Below are 17900 nucleotides of genomic sequence, written 5' to 3' on the forward strand. Positions count from 1 at the left end.
GAACTGGAAAACATCAAACAAGACTTAAGACACCTTTCCGATGTGGTTCGTTTCGTTGGTAAATTCAAAGTGGGAGTTTATTTTAATAATGGCTTATCATCTAACATATGATTTTGTATGTTGGCTAACTTAACGAAAGCAAAAGAGTTACCTGTCAACTTATAGTTAGTAAACTTAGAGGTAAGAAAGAAATAATTGGGCAAAATTGTAATAGATTATATCATTGGCATAAACAAGGATTGATGTTTGATGGAACCACTAATGGCTTAGCAGTTGAGGAATTTGTCTATAGGCTAGAGTACTTTCAATGGCAGTACAGAATTCCATGGGCCGAAGTTATTCGAGATTTTCCCCTTGTGATGACTGGTCGTGCTGAGTCATGGTATTGGCTGTTTCAAAAGACACACAGGTCTCATAATTGGGACGATTTGAAGCATAGCTTACTTAGCCAATACCAATCCTCTCGTTCTAATTTTGAGATTTTGACCGATTTAGCCCAACGTAAACAAGACTTGAATGAATCAATCGATACTTTTTTCCATGTCATGGGGCAAATCAGGGCCAAATTAGTGCAGCCCATATCTGAGTTCGACATGATAAAGATCATGAAGAAGAATGTGAGGGAAAGTATTGGCAGGATCGTTTACCCAATACAGGTCTCATCTGTCGAACAGCTCAGAATGGAATGCAATGAGGCGGAGAAGAATTTCCCCAGACGCGATAACAGGAATGTACAACCTTCTATGCGTCCCACTAGACATGTCAATGATATTTACATGGATATAACTGAGACGGGGTCTGAGGATGATTATGACGAGCCCAGGGTGCAGGAGGTGGCTGCCGTCCATTATGAAAGGAATTCCAGGGCACCTATGACATGTTGGAACTGTCGCCAACAAGGACACTCTTTTCGAGATTGTGAAGAGGCGGTTAGGACCTTGTTCTGTTATAAGTGTGGTAACCCTGGTACGACAACACCAAGGTGTAATGTTTGCCAGCAGGGAAACAGGAACAAGGGCGTGGAAAATTCAGGGGGACCACGTCCGTTAGAGAACCCCTTCAGAAAGTGATTGGGGAGAAATCTAACCCTTCATATAAAATAGATATTACTAAGAGAGTGTTAACGTCGAATAAGAAGATTGTCCGTCCTGATACTAGACATTATGTACCTATAGAGATAAGGCAAGAAAATTATGATAGAGTAAGAGAAAGAATATTTGGAGAAAGCGATAATAAAGATGAGACAATCAAAATTATACCCAAGGTACGGCAAAAGTTTAAGAAAAAGAGAAAGGAGATGAAAATTTTGCTGGAAGCCATTTGTAGAGCGAGTGACCAATCAGATCCTAGAGTATATGCCGAAGTCAAATTGCAAGATATTAATGTAAGAGGATTGCTAGATACTGGAGCCTCAGTGAGTATTCTAGGAAAAGGTTGTAGGGAATTGATGGACAAATTGGAAATGTCGTTTAGACCAATATTTTCCCAAGCGAAAACCGCTGGAGGCCAGGTCCATACAATTTTAGGCAAGGTTCAGCTAGGAATACAGTACAAAGATCAGATTAAAGGGATGGATTTTTATTTATGCCCTGATCTAGAGCAACAATTGTACCTTGGAATAGATTTTTGGAGATTGTTTGGATTGGCTCCTGATATCATTGATGTTAATGAATGCAATATTGAGAAGATAGTTAAAGATATGGTAGATGAAGATGAGAAATATAAATTGAACCCGCATGAATTGACTCCAATACAGCTAGAGAAATTGCAGAAAGCGATTCAAAGCTTTGATACTTTTGAAGATAAAGGTTTAGGCAAAACTCATTTAGAAAGACATACGATCACCTTAGTTGATGGCGCGGTTCCCGTAAAGGACCGTCACTATCCGATCTCACCAGCAGTACAGGCCATAGTATACGAGGAGATTGATAACATGCTCAGGCTAGGGGTGATAGAAGAGAGTGAAAGCCCTTGGAGCAACAGAACTACGGTCGTTAGGAAGCCAGGGAAGAACCGATTCTGCCTAGATGCCCGAAAATTGAACAAATTGACGGTGAAGGACGCGTACCCGCTCCAAAATATAGACGGCATCTTGAGCAGAATCGATGAAACTTACTACATAAGCAGTGTGGACTTGAAATTTGCCTTTTGGCAGATCGAACTCGATGCCGAAAGCAAGGCTTACACCGCATTTACAGTGCCAGGGCGTCCCCTGTATCAATTTAGGGTGATGCCATTCGGTCTCTGTAATGCGGCACAACGCTTATGCAGGTTGATGGACCGTGTAGTACCTCAGCACCTGAAGGAGAATGTGTTCATCTACTTGGATGATTTGTTGGTGATTTCCAGCGACTTTGATGAACACATCCGATTGTTAGAGGAAGTTGCGAAATGCCTGAGGGATGCCAACCTTACGATCGGCTTGAAAAAGTCGCAGTTTTGCTTTCGCGAATTGAAGTACTTGGGGTTCATCATCGGCGACGGTAAATTAAAGACTGATCCGGATAAAATTAAGGCCATTCGAGAGATAAAGGTACCCCGAAACCCACGGGAAGTTAGAAGCTTCCTGGGAACCGCTGGGTGGTACAGGCGCTTTATTAAAGACTTTGCCTCAATTTCGGCCCCACTCACGGATACATTGAAGAAGGCGAAGAAGTTTGGGATGACAAATGAGGCTATACAATCATTTGAGGGTCTTAAGCGAGCCTTAACCTCGGCGCCTGTACTACGCCACGCTGATTTCTCGAAGCGGTTCTTCATACAGTGTGATGCCAGTGAGTATGGGATAGGAGCGGTGCTGTTCCAGTTGAATGACCGGGGAGAGGAACACCCCATTGCCTTTTATTCACAGAAGATGAATACCTGTCAGCGCAATTATAGTGTGACAGAGAAAGAATGTTTGGCTGCGGTTATGGCGATTAAGAAGTTCCGGCCATACGTGGAGATGATGCCTTTTACTGTCATCACAGACCACGCCTCTCTCAAATGGTTAATGTCATTGAAAGATTTAACAGGAAGATTGGCTCGTTGGTCTTTACAATTGCAAGCATTTGATTTTGATATTGAGCACCGCAAAGGATCTGACAATGTTGTCGCCGACATGTGTCTAGAGCCCCCACCTCCATGGACATTGAGGAGATCACAAGAGACGATTTATTGGATTTCGAGACGAATGAGTTTGAGAGTGAAGAATACTTGGACTTGATCCGGAACATAACAGCTAACCAGGATAGGTTACCCGACCTCAAGGTTGATAAAGGCATGGTATTCAAAAGGACCCTATTTGATCAGGAACTGGAGGAGGAATTCATATGGAAACTTTGGTTGCCAACTAGCCTCACTCATGAAATCATCGAAAAAGCACATAAATCTCTCACTTGCGCTCATGGTGGAGTGGCCAAGACCCTGGAACGGGTTAAACGATTTTTCTATTGGCCTCGGATGACGTTACAAGTTCGACAATATGTGAAGAATTGCCAAAGCTGCCAAGAGGCCAAATCATCTAATCGGAATATGATGCCCGGGATAGGTCAGGAGGTAGTAACTGAAAGACCTTTCCAGAAATTATACATTGACTTTTTGGGAAAATACCCCCGCTCCAAGAGAGGTAATGCCTACATCTTTATTGTTGTGGATCACTTCTCCAAATTTACCCTTCTTAAGGCCATGAAGGGGGCCACAGCCACAAACGTGATAAAATTTCTGATTGAAGAAGTTTTTCACAAATTTGGGGTGCCTGAAGTGATCCACAGCGATAATGGCGTACAATTCATTTCGAAAGCCTTTCAGGAGATGACGAGTGCTTATAAGATCACCCATTTGAGAACTGCGGTATATTCGCCACAATCCAACGCTTCAGAGAGGGTTAATCAATCGGTAATTACGGCGATCAGGACCTATCTGGCTGAAGATCACAGAGACTGGGACGCCTACCTCTCTGAAATTGAATGCGCGTTGAGGACATCAGTGCATTCGGCCACCGGTGTAACGCCTTTCTTCGCACTATTTGGATACCACATGTTTTCAAATGGGGCGGATTACAAGCTGGCCCGTAAATTGATGTCGATGTCTGATCATGAGGTGGAGGATTTGACAAGACCAGACAGGTTGGAGGTGATCAGATCCCGGATCGGCGATAACTTGCACAAGGCATACCAACGGAGCGCCGAAAGATATGACAGAAGGGCTCGTTGCGTTAAGTTTATACCCGGCCAGGAGGTATATAGGCGGAATATCGTGCAATCAGACTTTTCAAAGAATATAAATGCAAAATTTTGCAAGAAATTTTTGAAATGTCGGATTGTAAGACCTGTTGGCGAGAATATGTATGAGTTGGAGACGATTCAGGGCAGGCCAATAGGCATTTATCACGTAAAAGATATTAAAATGTAGTGCAATATAGAATTAGAATATGACTTTTCTCTCAGTGCAATATTAGGATAAGTTATACGTTTGTGCTTGTCCTAGTATAAGAGACATCTAAATCTATAGTGCAATATATGTATATATCTGTGATATCTGTGTTGTGTCGTGATTATTTTTTTTTTATTCACCCTTTTATGTTATTGTAATTATACACCGCCGTTCGTAATTTTACAATTTTTTTTGTGATTATACACCCCTTTCTTTTGTGATTATACAGCCACTTTCTTTTAATTATACACCTTTTTTTTTAATTATACAACCATTTTCTTTTCATTATGCATCTTTCATGTGATTATACCTTCTTGACCAGTCCACATTGATTGCTATCTTGACTTGACCTCGAGCTTAATTATTCATAAAAAGTTAACTTCTAACTATTAGACCTTCATGGATTTGTCTTCTTTTTTCCCGCGGTGTATTTTTTTTATGTACTTGCCGTGTGAGTAAATGCATTTTGATCTTACATACCTGGATATGTCGACGATCGTGGTTTTGGACGTCTGGAAGAAAGGCCACACCTGGAAAGAGGAAACAGACACAAAGTATCGGTTTCTATTAAAGATGCACGGTGTACTTCCCTAATGGTGGACTGCGGTATTGCCCGGCTGGATCTCAGGGTGTGGGAGTTCCCCACGTTGGGTCCTTTTTGCCACAAACCCGCGTTTGAGCTTGCCACACGCACACCATTCCTGACTTCTTGCCATCGTCAGGCCTGGAGTTTTGTTGCGTGGCCGCACCCAGGACATCTCCACCTGCCACATGCAAGAAAAAAAATTTTGCGTGGAAGGGCCTTAAGGGTGGGCCTTTACGCCTTCGTGGCGGCCTCAAAACCACGCTTTATTCCCAGCCCCTATTTTTTTTTTTTTTTTTTTTTTTTTTTGGTCGCTGGAGGGGTCTGGGGGAACTACTTGGACACCCGAGCAGCTGGACCACAAAGTATAGCGTTGGAGGTCCGCCGTGTCCAAATTTATTGTCGCTGTATGGATGTGTTGAGGCTGATATATATATGTCCATGGAGCCAAGTGGTCTTACCGTTCGGGGCAATTCTGAGGGTAAAATATCCATACCCGTGGGATGTTTTATCCTCACAATCGCAATGGAACGACTGGGACACTTGGATCCACTTTGACACGCTTTTATTTAGTGCCTTTGTTAGGGCATGTTTGCTTGATTTTTTTTATGCGCTTATGGCGAGAGGTATTGGTTCTTGTCTGCCGTATTATGATTACCTCCCCGCCATGCGCTTATTGTGATGTATGTATGTTCTACGCATGCCATTGAGTGAACATTACCACCGTCAAACGTGTGAAATGAAAAATCTTGTCCAAGGAAGTTTCGAATTCACAAATATGGCCAGCAGGTAGTGTCCACCCAATTCCATGCGTAGAAAGTGTGCCTGGAAAGGAGAAAGGGAGATATTAGTAGGAATAGATTAATAGAATAGAAGCAATGGTTTATACTCCCTGACGGCTGCGTTTTAATGAGAGAGTCCACGTTGACATTTGGCAATTTGACAGCGGCACGGCATTATCGGCCAATGTTGCCACTCATTACTACTCGTAGTAAATTGTTGGTAGTTAGTAGGATCCGTAGAGTACGGTTGATAATGACGTGTAGTAGGTTGATTCATTCATAAATTCGGCGGTTATAAGAGAGAATTATTTGAAATCGAGGCGAATTATTAGAAAAGGCCAAATATAATAATAATATTGAGAATATTTAGTAGAAATGTCGGACAGCGTCCAATATGTCGGCTCGGGAAAAATCGCCATTGTATCAACTCCGGCCTATAAAAGGGCACAGAAGGGGGAAAAACGCCATTAGTTTGTGAAAAAGTGGTGCTGAGCAGGCACGTATCATAGAGTGTCGAAGTAAGTGTTACAAGAAAAAAAGTGAAGGTGTTAATAGGACATAGAATAAAGGTTAACATCCTTTTTTTTTTTGGTGATTAAGGTTATAAGACCGGAAAATAGCGTTGTATGTCAGAAGAATATCCATCTTTGTGTTTTACTGGCAAAATCGCCTAAATAGAAAAGGTAAATTTTGTCTAAAAGTGGGTGATTTTGGGATAAATCAGTGAAATGAAATTTTGTTTTCAGAGGTGCTGGATTGGATTGTGCTACATACCCCTGTGCGTCCATAATAAGGGAAAAGGATCCATATTACTGTGACCGTTAGTGAAATTCACAAGGTAGGATCATTCCTCTTAGTGCATATATAGTACGGTCAACAATTTATTAAGGAAAGTGGAATAAAGGAGTCCGTCTTTCCTGGTGTCCGCCATTACCGACACAATTCAGTGGAGGAACTCCATCTGTCAGCCACTGGCGTCACCACTTTTGGATTTTTTAATAAAGTGGTTGAATCACCAATACAGCGTTGTCCGTGAGAGCAAAAGCTCAGCACCACAACAAAATTGAAATTCCCAAAAGTCTAAGCCTTTTGTTGTTTTAACCATCTGTATTTTGTGGCCATCCACATATATTTATGTTTGGCTCCAGTTATGTGTTTCTCTTGATGAACGCATAGATATCATTTTTTTTTGTGTGTGTGTTTGGATTCTGGCTTTTTATGCCCACCAATATATTCGCACACCAACACAAGCGTCGACGTCCAACTATAAGACGATATTTTTAATTTTTGGCCGCATCATACCATCAAGATTGTCTCGCATGCTACATACATTGACGAGACTGCTGCGGCATAATTTTGGCACTTAACAAAACGAACAAGCCACACAACAAAAAGAGCCACAACGATCATTATGACCAATATCATTAGAATTTAAGTTATATATTTATATTCATGTTATTTTTAGGTTCAAATTTAAGTTTCTTTGATTTATTTATTTAATTTATTGATTTACATATTTTTACCCTTTTTTTTAATTTTGATTTTTGTTTTAACATACCTTTTTTTTACACTGAAAGAATTTTGTGATAGGGCCCCCAAAGATTTTTTTTTGGTTTTAAATATACATAATCATTAGTTTCCCTTTTGTGTGAAACAGATTAATACTTACCCTTAGAACTTACCTAAGCGAGCTCCTTTAGGCCAGGTCAGGGGGAATTTTGATTAAAAGGCTTTAGTTTGACTAATTAGTCAGAAATAATTTATTAAGAATTTGAGGGTTCTAAAATCGTTACGTTTCAGGTCGACAAGACCATTCGTTTTACTTATTATCATTTTTATTAAACTTTGATTCCTTGACAAAACAAACTATGTAAGGATACCAAATAGATTTTAGGAAAATAACGTATACTGGGGTTAGTGTTAGTTTAATATTAATAAATATGTTTATATCTTGAATGTTTAAAACTGAAAGTATGATGCGTTAAAGTTAATTGTTGAGGGGAATGTAAAGTGGTAAGTTAGGTGATGTGGGCGGGTTAGTGGGGTCACATGAATATGATGGAATGTTGACCAAGGTAGGGCGGGCGGCCGGAGGTCATAGGACGATCTCCCAAAACAAATGGAATGTGAAAGTTCAGGTGTAAGTAACGTTTTTTTTTGTGTTTGAATGTATATCGTTTTTTTTTATTGTCTACGGGCCTAGGGCGAGGATATAGGGTTGGGACCTCCCCAGAGATGTCGACGAAGCTAGCCGGTGCCCGGAAAATATCCCCAAGCTGCAATAGGCACACGTAACATGCCCAATTAATTAATAAAACCAGTTAATACTATTGGAATGCCCAAAAAGTAATTGCGGATTTTCATATAGTCGGCGTTGACTAATTTTTTTACAGCTTGTGACCCTGTAATTGCATTCTTTCTTCTGTCAGTTATCAGCTGTTACTTTTAGCTTGCTTTAAAAAAAAGTGTAAAAAAGGATATTTGATTAAAGTTCATTCTAAGTTTTATTAAAAATGCATTTACTTTCTTTTAAAAAATCCGCAATCACTTTTTGGGCAACCCAATATGTGTTATACTTATCTTCATTATCATACGTGGGCGCACACTCATTGCACACACTCATGTATATATAAGGCCTTTATTTGTCGCAATGCGATGCTGTAGATGCTACTTAAAAGAGATTTATAATTTTTTGCATAAATATGTAGAGTTATGTTAATTTTATAATACTTAAAACCTTTAAACCACAGCGAAAAATTGTGCGATTTTCAAATGGAAAAATATTCTTTTAAATTTAACACACTATGTTTGAAAGCGATTTTTTGCTCCTTATGAGCTCTACTATGAACATACTGAGATTTTAAGATTGTTACAAAAGTTGGCCTGTTTCAGAAAGGCGTAACATGATGATGGTACAAGTCAAATTAGACATCTCGATGTATGGGCTGCATCATGGGCAAAATGAAATCAGCATTGTTGGGCTGCTTGAGTTAAGGCGAAATACTATGGTGGCAATGATGACATACAAACTGTGGCGTCCTAAGGTTAAGGATTTCGCCAATTAAATTGAGGGCTTGCACTATGTAAGGCGTAATATGATGATTACAATGGTCGGACTAGAATCATCAAATTGTTTATCAAAATGGGGGCTTGTATTGTTGTACTTGCTGTAGGGCTCCCCGTGTATTATGGTGTGTTTTCAGTATTGGCTCGATTAGTGTTCTTTCTGTTGATTTCTCCCTAGCAGACAATTGTGGGCAAGAGCACTTCGGAGAGCAGCCTCCTCGCAAAACCGAAAAAGTCTGGTATGGACAAAAGCGTACCAGTGTTGGTCTGGGATCATCTGGCTGTGATGGATACTGCCTCCCAGGAGATAATGGGTTTAAATATGCTTGTTCTGGACAGGCGGTATGGGACATTGGACATAGGTCCAGTTCCACGTGATAAGGTTGACCTATTTTTTGCATCCAAAGGCAAACTAGGGAAAGCTGTACGAAAAATAACCTCTTAGGAAATATTGCACATTTTGCAGGCTTTAAACGGACAAAATACCTTTTCCAAAAAAATACGATGCGTGTATAAAAATCAATGGTAGTAAAAATGAAAAGTCGTTGCACCTTATCACTATAAAAATCAAATTAACTTGAAAGGTTATAATATATCTTCCGCGTAATATCGAACCGAACGCTTTAAAGAATCCAACAAAAAGGAAATTTCTCGAAATTTTGCAATCGTTTTGGGGTTTGGTTTAACATATTTACCAAAGCAAAACGTCAAAATATGGATAAAACCCTTTGTAACATCAATGTATTCAGGTCTGAAGTCATCATTCGGTAATTAGGCTTTACCAAGAAAAATGCTGCCACTATAGGGTGGTCTGAGTGAAATGAAGTCCATAATTCAGAACAGTCAGCTGAGAATGAGGCAGAGGCTGTTTAAAACAAGAGAGTATTTTTACAACTCTCTATAGATAATATAAAAAAAAAAAAAAACAAAAAAAAAATCAATGAGAACGGTACAACCTTATCGCCAAATTTATTCAATCGAGGTAGGAAAAATTACTCAAAATAATAGAAACAATTTTGGAATCTAAAACACATTTTTCTCTTGGTGAAAAAATTCGTAAATTTAACAAAATATTAAATCCTTTGCGGTGAAAATGTATGCCTAAAGACCTCTACCCCTGAGTAAATAAATTTCTTCTTCCATTATGATATCAGAGTTCTATCGTCAACAAGCGACAGAAAAAATATAGTTGCAATTAGCCTGAGCCGTCCACTACTAGAGACCGGTTTATATGGGAGCTATGTCAGGTTATAAACTGACTTGTATCGTTATTGGCACAGTTGATGGAAGTCGTAACAGATTACGGCGTGCAAAGTTTCCACCAAGTTGGACAAAAATTGCGCCTTGTAAGGATTCAAGAATTGAAATCGGCAGATTGGTTTATATGGGAGCTATATCATATTATAGACCGATTTAGGCCGTATTCGGCACATTTGTTGTAAGATATACCAAAACACTTCATGCAAATTTGTTTCAAATCCGACGAAAATTGCGGCTTCCAGGGGCTCAAGAATTTAAATCGGTGTATATGGAAGCTCATTTGCAAACCCCATTGACCTACATCAATATTAAGTGTCTGTGTTAAATTTCTAGCGGCTAGATTTAGATTATATATTCTAAATATATATTCCTTATGGGGTCGCAAACCAATATTTCCTGGTATTACAAACGGAATGACTAGATTAGTATACCCCCATCCTATGGTGGTGGATATTACGAGTAAAAGCGTGCTAAATTCGGCCGAGCCGAATCTTATATACCCTCCACCATGTATCGTATCTGTCAAATTCTTTGTCCGATAACTCTTTGTCGGCAAAAGTAGGGAAATGGATAAGACCTGCTGTGCTATTTAAGCTATATCCAGTTACGAACCGATTGGGGCCAAATTTGGTTAAGCTATTGGAGGCCAAAGTGGAATTCATTGTGCCAATTATAGCCAAATCGGAAAACAATTGGGAACTTATATGGCTCAAGATAAAAAATTGGGAGGGCGCAATTCATATCCGATTTGGCTGACATTTTGCACAACGAATTCCACTTGAGTCTCCAACAGCCATACCATGTATGACCCCAATGGGTTCATAGCTTGTTTTTAATATAAATTGGACAACTTTTTTTCTTGAAAATAAAATGTAAGCGAAAATTTCGAAATATCTTATTATGTTCAACGGTTTAAATGGATCAGAATGGCTGTGACACCAAATGCTACATATAATGAAGTTAATTATGACGATGCTCAGCTGATGATGAGGACCATGTTGCTTATGTATTTGTTTGTTTAACGTGTTCTGGTAATAAAAATGCTGTTTTAAACTGTAATTCATAATTGCATAGCAAGTGATATAAGTGGTGTATGTGTATGGTAGTCTTTTTAAGTGTCTGTCTGTTTATGACAGTCTGGCAGTATAGACATGAAATAATGAGCATACACATATGTATAAAAAACATATGTAGAACGATGTAAACGCATGCAAACGCATGCAAATTCAGTTAAAACATTTTGGACGCAATTAAAATATTTTTTGTGCGATGTAACATATATGGACAAACAAACTAAAAAATTATCATTTACTTAAGCCGAGTCATAACTCAAATAAAATACTTCAAATATATTGAATATTTATAATGACAACTGGGAATTCATGGAGAAGAAAATCATTGAAACAATATTATTTTGTTAGTATTAATTTCAACCTTAAGCCTAGTACTGGCTTCGAGTTTTCGCCCGAACAGTTGTTTAAATGCGCTATAAAAAACTTTTGTGAAATGACTTAAAAATTTTTTCAAATATGCAGTACTAAGTTTTTTTACAAAATGATTTCAACATGTTGCTAGCAACATTGTCAAATTTCGTAGATTTTAAATGTACATGTCTATTAATTGCAGAGAACAATGACAATCATCTGTTTATAAAAATTGCTAGTTTAATTTTTTTAAAGAAACGTTGTCTTTTTATTTTGTGTTATTTTTTTGAACAAAGATATTAGGAATATGAAAGAAACTACACCCGACCAGAAGTCTATGTGACTAATCGCTAGGAATTCAATAAAAACCTCTGCTCCAGTGCCCTAATTCAACTTGGACCAATCCGTGTATATAGAGGGACCCGAGAAGCACAAAGCTACCTCTCTGAGATAAGACAAACTCCAAGTCGCCATCTAAGAAATATCAGTCCGGCAATGCCAATGCCATGTAGTCGTCCCACGCCATCGGCCTACCGCAGAACAAACGAATGCCCGAAATCCGAAGAGCGCGAGTTCCTGACTCTCTTAGTCTGAAGACTGTACTCAACGCAACGCCCTCCATGTACAGGTACAAAGGTCTCAGATTAAGTATCGCATTCAGTGCTGCTCTTGGAGCACTCCTCGTCGCCCCCGCTATCAGCACCGCCACAATATCCTTTACTTTTCCATCATCAACACAATCGTAAGAAAGTTTATCAATAGCTTACTTACTTAAAGATGCATTACGACAGGCCGGGAATCTGTAGATCCCAGCAGAGAAACTCCTCAAGGATGTGTACTGTCTACTTTAGAATATAGCCATTAACAATATATTATTGGTTCTGTAAGAAAAAGGTGTAAAAGTGGTCGTATATGCTGATGACGTAGCTAGCATTTACTGAAAGGATGTTTTGTTGGACAGGAAATTGAACTATAACTCCGACATTTTGGAAAGGGCAAGAAAGGCAACTCTTGCCCTATACACCTGCAAGAGATCGATTGGCAAAAGTCGGGGGCTTAAACCTCGTATCATGCACTGGGTACATACTGCAGTTCTCAGATCTATAATGCTATATGGATATGGCCTGGTGGACAGCGCTTCAAAAATCCAACTACTCTTCAGTACTCAACCTTGATCATATGATAAAATGGTGTCAACATACAAAAGCAATTAAAAAAATTTGCAACACTGTTGGAAACATTATGAGATTTCACAAAATTGAATTGATGTTTAGCAATATTTCCCGCACAGTCGAAATCAGTACTAGGCTTTAGTTGTAAAAATTTAAATTTGATATTAAACTTCCACTACAAGGGAACACCGTTTAGCATCGCTATCCTAGTTTTGCTACCCTTGATATTAGTTTTGATTACGTTCGGTATTCAATGTAAAACTTCCCACCTAACTACTCAACTTTTACACCTAACTACTCAACTTCTCAAAATTGTTGTTTAAATATTCGTGCTTATCGGCCCCAAAAGATGCGATACTCACTGTTCATCCATTTCTCAAAATAGGGTTGTAAACATATCTCAAAATTAAATGAAAACCAGTAATTAAAGGCAAAAGTAAGGGGGTGCGAATTTTATAATACCCTACACCTATACTATAGGTACAAAAAGGGTTCTATATCTAATTCTCAACTAATTTTGATGGACCTCGGCGGATGTTTTAAGACGGTTTATTAAACAAACCGTATCAAATTTCGGGTAAATGTATTCAAACAGCAATAAATACGGTTGACATATGAAAACATAATTGCTAATTAGCCAAAATCGGACGAACATATATATCACAAACGAACATATATATACCAAACTTCTTAGATATTGTGGTAGGCATCGAGGAAACACAATTGCACAATTTTGGCAAAATTCGTCAATAATGCGCTTGCAGTAAGCCTTGAAGTGAAAATAGACCGAAATGCATACATGGCAGCTATAAATAGTTTTGAACCGATTTCTATAAAATTCACCAGTAATATAAAAAACATAAGAAAATCCTTTTTGCCCAACTGAACACTTTTTTTTGCAATATTTCTCAAAATCGGACGAACATATATATGGGAGCTATATCTAAATCTCAACCGATTTTTTCCAATTTCAATGGGATTCGTTTCTAGGCCGAAAAACATGCACGTACCAAATTTGAAGACGATCGGATGAAAACTGCGATCTGTACTATGTACACAAATTAACATGGACGGACGTGCAGACAGCAGACAGACATAGCTAAATCGAATCAGAAAGTGATTCTGAGTCGATCGGTATGCTTATGAATGGGTCTATCTCTCTTCCTTTTGGGTATTAGAAACAAATTCACTAAGTTAAAATACCCTGTACCACAGTAGCGGTGTAGGGTATAATGATAAAAGACACGAGTCATTTACTGACAGACTGATCACTGCCCAACCCAAAATGCTAAATCTAGAATTATGAATTTTTGCACGAATGTTGGCCTCAGGTCGCAGACTCGGAATAAGATTTGGTTTGGCGATATTCATTCGGTGCATGTTTGTGCATGGTGATCGGAAAGTATGTACTTGGATAATGATTTTGGCCCAAATTAAAAGCGTCTTCAAAAAATAAGATTTGGTGAAAAAAATTTTCCAAAATAGTACCGGAAATGGAGAAATAGTACGTTTAGTGCCGCAATTGTTAATTATATTTTGGAACTTAGATTTGGAACTTAGATACACCATGGCAACCTTAATTGGATGACGAGAAGAGTTTTTGAAAATTTGTATATTGAGGTACTAAAAACAGTACCAAAAATGTATGAGATTATAAATTTGTCTTGAAAGAACTCTGCTACAAAATAATGAGGATAAAAAAATCAATTGACAAATAGTACTGATAATAGGAGGAAACGTACGTTTAGTACTGCAATTGGTACCAATTAGTACTTTCTTTATAGATGGAGCTAGAGGTCTGAAATTTGGCATGTAGGTACAGCTAGGAAATATATGATGGGTGACTATATGATCAATCTATTCGAACATATTGGTACTTTCTTTACAAATGGAGCTAGAGGCCGGGCAATGATATAGGAAATGCACCAACGTCTTATCACCTTCCCCACATGCCCTACACCCGCTACCACTTGCCGTACCGATTTTGCATAAGTCAGCTCGTAGTCCTATGTGCTCTCTTATGCTTTCTTTCCACAGCTTTCGTAACCCACGCTCTTAACTCGGACTGCGTCGACCCGAAAGGCTTCGGGTTAACTCCAAATTTATTGGCGGTAGTTCTCTGACCTTCACTGCCAACTCGTCTGCTTTTTCATCCCCCTTTACTCCGCTATGGCAGGGCACCCAAACGATGCGGATCGTGATGTCACCCATCACGATCCGCATCGTTTGGTCTATTCGTACATATTGGTATAAAAAAGTGCAAAATAGTACGAAATAGCTCGCCTACAACTAGCGGGGACAGCTAAAATTAAGCAGCTTGAGATACGAATTACCACAGTCTTGACAAAAATACGAGATGTTGTAACAAATCGTACCAGAAGTGGAAGAAAACGTACTAATTGTGTTGTAATCGATACCTTAAAATCATATATTGGGCGACTAGAAAACATTTATGTACTTATGTTCAAAATAGAAGATTTTTTTTTGAAATTCGTTAAATTTCTTTTTAAAACATAGAAAATTGTACTCTTTTGCACAGTGGGCTAAAGCTTTAAAATTTGAGATACAGTTATACCTGGACAGTATATTGTAGGCAACTAGAATATTTTTTTTTTTTTTTAATTTTCACATGTTGGTACTACAACGTACAAAATGACACTTTCCTTATGTATTGAGCTAGAGTTTTGAAGTTCGTGAGATACTAACACCTTAACAGTATATATTGAGTGACTAGAAGATTTTTCTGATATTCGTTTATTTATGTACTGAAACAAACAACGTTGAATTTTTATGGAGCTAGACCCTGCATTCACACAATTTAGTTTTCAAAGAATGGGTTTTGAAATTAGTAGACTTAAACGAAGAAATAAACATTATTATTTTTATTTTCATAAAATCATTAAGTCACCCAACATGGAGTGGTATAAATGGATTTTCGAGCGCTTTAGCCCATTTCGTAAAGACAGTAACATTTTGTATGTTTAGTATTAGAGTTTGGCAATCCTCTTTTCAACCTGTATGTTTCTATTCCATTTTTTGGATTTCTAAATTTATCTTTAAGTTGATCTCTAAATAAAAACACAAATCCGAACAGGTTTTGCGCCCAGCAGTGTACGTGGGAAACGAACAGTGATAATTTGTAATTTTATTTTGAAACACTCGAAAAAAGAAATTGTGAAAATGGCTTCTGGACTCTACAAATTAAAAAACTTGACGACCAGAACTATGATTCGTGGGTTGTTCAAATGAGAAGAATTTTGGTCCACAGTGGATATTGGAAGGTGGTTAGTGGCATCATAAAGCCTCCAACTGTTGCGGAAGAGCTTGTTGAGTTCATCAACATCGATGAAAAAGCTTTGGTCACAATATGGAGTGAAGCCATCACAATTAAATTACATAAATAATTGTAAATCATCGGCTGATGCTAGGAAATCCTAGGAAAATGCGTATAGGCCAAGTGGACCCATAATTAAGGTCACTTTATACAAAAAATTGTTAAACCTAAGGATGACTGAGGCGACAGAAATGGTAGGCCATATAAATGCATTCACCGAAATTGCGGAGAAATTTGCAGAAATCGGTATAACCATACAAGAGGAGTTGTTATGCAGTTTGCCACAGCAGTTTGAAAATTTCGTTAACAAATATGACACAACAAGTAAAAAGGCGTTAAGTTCGGCCGGGCCGATCTTTGGATACCCACCACCTAGGGAATATACGTAAACCACCTTTCATCAAAATCCGGTGAAAATTGTATGCCTGAATTTCGGCGACATCGGATGATAAATGCACCTTTTATGGGCCCAAAACCTTAAAAAGAGAGATCGGTCTATATGACAGCTATATCCAAATCTTAACCGATCTGTACCAACTCACTGTTCCAAATTTCGGCGACATCGGACAATAAATGAGCATTTTATGGGCCCAAAACCTGAAATCGAGAGATCGGTCTATATGGCAGCTATATCCAAAATTGGTCCGATCTGCGCCAAATTGATGAGGGATATCAAAGGGCCCAACACAATTTACTGTCCCAAATTTCAGCAAAATCGGATAATAAACGTGGCTTTCATGGGCCTAAGACCCTAAATCTGAGGATCGGTCTATATGGCAGCCGATCTGGGCCAAATTGACGAAGAATGTCGAAGGGCCTAACACAACTTCCTGTCCCAAATTTCAGCAAAATCGGATAATAAATGTGGCTTTTATGGGCCTAAGACTCTAAATCGGAGGATCGGTCTATATGGCAGCTATATCCAAATCTGAACCGATCAAAGCCAAATTGACGAAGGGTGTCGAAGGGCCTAACACAACTCACTGTCCCAAATTTCAGCAAAATCGGATAATAAATTTGGCTTTTAGGGGCCTAAGACCCTAAATCGGAGGATCGGTCTATATGGCAGCTATATCCAAAACTGTACCGATCTGAACCAAATTGACGAAGGATGTCGAGGGGCCTAACACAACTCACTGTCCCAAAATTCAGCAAAATCGGAGAGTAAATGTGGATTTTATGGGCCTAAGACCCTAAATCGGAGGATCGGTCTATATGGCAGCTATATCCAAATCTGAACCGATCTGAACCAAATTGACGAAGGATATTGGGGGGTATAACACAACTCACTGTCCCGAATTTCATCAAAATCGGATAATAAATGTGGCTTTTATGGGCCTAAGACCCTAAATCGGACGATCGGTCTATATGGCAGCTATATCCAAATCTGAACCGATCAAAGCCAAATTGACGAAGGGTGTCGAAGGGCCTAACACAACTCACTGTCCCAAATTTCAGCAAAATCGGATAATAAATTTGGCTTTTATGGGCCTAAGACCCTAAATCGGAGGATCGGTCTATATGGCAGCTATATCCAAAACTTTACCGATCTGAACCAAATTGACGAAGGATATTGGGGGGTATAACACAACTCACTGTCCCGAATTTCATCAAAATCGGATAATAAATGTGGCTTTTATGGGCCTAAGACCCTAAATCGGACGATCGGTCTATATGGCAGCTATATCCAAATCTGAACCGATCTAAACCAAATTGACGAAGGATGTCGAGGGGCCTAACTCAACTCACTGTCCCAAATTTCAGCAAAATCGGATAATAAATGTGGCTTTTATCGGCCTAAGACCCTAGATCGGCGGATCGGTTTATATGGGGGCTATATGAAGATATAGTCCGATATTGCCCATC

At 38.8% G+C, this 17900-nt stretch overlaps 1 long non-coding RNA gene across 1 annotated transcript; it reads left to right on the top strand.

Moving 5' to 3' along the window:
- Window positions 1–11537: 11537 nt before the first annotated feature.
- Window positions 11538–12886, top strand: LOC106092723 (uncharacterized). The gene is made up of 2 exons (XR_001222213.2): window positions 11538–11709; window positions 11825–12886. It is a non-coding gene; the product is annotated as an uncharacterized LOC106092723 (long non-coding RNA).
- Window positions 12887–17900: the final 5014 nt, after the last annotated feature.

This window comes from Stomoxys calcitrans, chromosome 1, assembly GCF_963082655.1.
Source record: "Stomoxys calcitrans chromosome 1, idStoCalc2.1, whole genome shotgun sequence".
In the NCBI taxonomy this organism is placed as follows: Eukaryota; Metazoa; Arthropoda; class Insecta; order Diptera; family Muscidae; genus Stomoxys; species Stomoxys calcitrans.